At 35.4% G+C, this 3,317-nt stretch overlaps 1 non-coding gene across 1 annotated transcript; it reads right to left on the reverse strand.

Moving 5' to 3' along the window:
• Positions 1 to 2,827: 2,827 nt before the first annotated feature.
• Positions 2,828 to 2,947, reverse strand: LOC138140867 (5S ribosomal RNA). The gene has a single exon (XR_011162779.1). It is a non-coding gene; the product is annotated as a 5S ribosomal RNA (ribosomal RNA).
• Positions 2,948 to 3,317: the final 370 nt, after the last annotated feature.

The following is a 3,317-nucleotide window of genomic DNA, read 5'->3' on the forward strand; positions in this document are numbered from 1 at the left end:
TATTTTTTTTATTTTAATACTGTTACTTTTCTAATGAAGTGCGAAATAAGTTGTGCCCCATAGCTATCTTTTTTATTTTTCACTACGACAATTACAAAGTGTTGATATTCACAACTTTTCGTGAGCACTTCGATAGAAATGAACAAGAACGCAGGAAAATTCCACACAATATTAATATTCTGTCTTGGCCCATGTTTACTTTTATCTACCGCAAAACAAAATGTTCGGATTTGTCAGGGGTATTCTGATTTAAAAAAAGAAGAACATTTGACGAATATTTTAAGTCTCAAACGTTTGGAAAATAATGCAACAACAATTCATAGACTACAAAAAAGCCTATGATTCAGTACCACATTCATGGTTAATTAAAATTCTTAAAATTTATAAAATTAATATTAAATTAAATCACCTTCTTTATATGGATGACATAAAACTTAACAATAACTGAAAATCAATCAATATGTCGTGGTCATTACGAAAATTTAGAATATATAACTAAAGAAGGAGAAATCATTAAAAATTTAAATAAAGGAGAATTTTATAAATATTTAGGTATTAATCAATCAAATCAAATTAAATCTATTCTTTTGGTGTTATAAAATGGTCCAAAACTAATTTAAAGAATATAAATATTCAAACTAGAGTTCTCTTTACAAAATTTTGTAAACATCACCCCAAATCTGCTGTTGAAAGATTTAATTTACCACGCGAAAATGGTGGTAGGGGTTTTTCAAATCTAGAAATTCTACAACACAATCAAATTGCTTCACTAAAAAATTATTTTCTCAATAGAGCTCGTGATATGACACTATAGCAAATATAAAACAAAAGTCTTTACATGGGAGATATTTTAAAGAGCTGAGGGTTTTATATTTGCAATACAAGATCTTGCACCGTTTTGGCTCACAGCGAATATAAAAAACGTCATGATATATTCGCAAAAATTATACACATGAATTTAGCAGTTAAATTCAATTTATTAAAGGATACACAACCACATTACATTTATAAACCAGAAAGTTGTTTAGAAAATGACAATTACAAATTATATTTTGATCGCACAGTTTTAACTGACATTCACATTCAGCATAACAGACCAGACATTATTATTTTAAATAAACAACAAAAGCAAGCATATCTTTTAGATATAGCTGTTCCAAATTCACACAATATAACACAGACATATAATACAAAAATTAATAAATATATTATTATAATTTCAGCAACAGGAATAGTACCGCAATCTCTTTTTAAAAATTTAAAAATTTTGGACTTAGAGAACACATAAAACACAAAAAAGTCAAAATGTGGAGGCGAGACGCCGGTAATTATGTTGATAAGCACTGCACTACTGCCGCCGGGTGGAGGTGGGATACGAAAAGAAGATGCTCTCACTGCTCTCACTCACAATAAGTTCGGAAAAACCGAATTTTATTATCGTATTTAATTGACGTCACAGTTACTTTGGCGAAACAGGAGCTCGCTTTTCGAAGGCATGATGAAAAAGACAGACGAATCAATTTGATATATAAAACCTAACAGGAACGGCTGGTCCATGAGGTCATTTGGGTAATGACCCCCTAAAAAATAAAGGTTTTACCCAACACCAGCCGCGACTGCAATGTACACAAGACTATGACTGCTACATATTATGTTATTTCAACCAAATCAGAAGTACAATAATTTTGAAAAGTAAGTGCAATGTATACTTCTAAATCTATCTAAATTTATTAATATGTAATTTTTTTCAAAACTATCGATCTTTCTTTGAAACATTTTCAATTCACAATTCACTGTTGGAAGCGCTGTACTTTTTAGTATAAATACGTATACGAAAAATTAAAATAATAGTTGAATTAACACATCGTTAAATGTTACGAGGAACATAGTTTTTTGGATTACACAGCAAAATCTTGGAATTTCAGTCCGATATTACTCCATTGAGTCTTTGGACTCACAAATAAATACCTCGAAAAGCCGACAAACATCTGTCTAGAACTTTTCTAGTAACCAGAGGGTATCGTAAACGACCCGTGTTTAGACCTCTTTCGTGAAAGTGACCGACCGCCGGCGCCGCTCGATTTCGTCATAAATCTCAGCCGTACCCCCCACGATAATTGACAAGTCTGTCATACAGCCCTACCATTTAAAACCTTTATTCTCTTCGTTTTAAAAATAGTTTCGCATGGTTTTTCTCTCTTCTCGTTTTACAATGGTCCAGTGACTAATAAATGAGTGTTGTGTTATGAGTTTGTTCGAGCTCAAAAAAACGTGGTTCGAAATTGTTTAACGTTTAACGAATGGTAAGTTATTCTAGTTTTTATGTTGGTCTTAACGTGTTAGGGGCCAAGAATACAACATTGTCTGTCCATTATAACATAGAACTGATATGTTGAATTCAGATCTCTAATTATTTAAAAACCAAAAAAATAAAGCAGCAGTCAAAGTGGCATGTACGCGTAACCTAATATATATTTTTTTTACATTAAAAGATCGCCGTCTTCCTCGTCGCACTTACGACATTTGCATATGTTATCTTTGTTAAACTCACGGAAGGAATATAATGAACCGGTCACCCGTCCAAGTGCTGACCGCTGCCCGCGTGGCTTACCTTCGGTGATCGAACGACAACCTTTACCGTTTGACGAGTTTTTATTCTGCAATTGTTTACAATTAATCGACAAAAAAAATTGTTTTCTTAATTATCTAGTACTTAAAGCTATGAATCTACATTATACGGGTCTGTGCATGTTTCCGAATACCTGCACGAAAAACAAATCGGTTCGGTGGTTGCTATGGATTTCAAAAAAAAACAAAAAGTGTTGGGGGGCAACGGCACGCGGTGTTCCCAAGCGGTCACCCATCCAAGTACTGACCGCGCCCGACGTTGCTTAACTTCGGTGATCGGACGAGAACCGGTGCTTTTCAACGTGGTATGGCCGTTGCCGTGGTGTTTAGGTGTGATCGTTGGTGTAAAATATATTGCTTTTAACATTCCGATGCACGAATATGAACATCAAAACGCGATGCGTTTCGTTTCCGTATGCACTTACCCTCTGACGACCGACGTCGGACCGAACTAACGGGAAATCCCACAACAACCACCACGTCACGCTCTAACGACAAGAGAGACTACTAGACGGACTGGCGATCTCCCGCGTCGCACATTTTTCGACCGCCGGCGGCGGTGGAAAATCCAGAATTTCACCCCACCTACCGCGCTGCTTGCTCCGACGACGACGAGATTCCCACATTTGGATCGACCGAAATATGTAAGTAATATCAGGAAGTTCCGATTTTCGAGAGGAGACCTGTGT

The sequence above is a fragment of the Tenebrio molitor genome, unplaced genomic scaffold (assembly GCF_963966145.1).
Source record: "Tenebrio molitor unplaced genomic scaffold, icTenMoli1.1 SCAFFOLD_467, whole genome shotgun sequence".
NCBI lineage: Eukaryota > Metazoa > Arthropoda > Insecta > Coleoptera > Tenebrionidae > Tenebrio > Tenebrio molitor.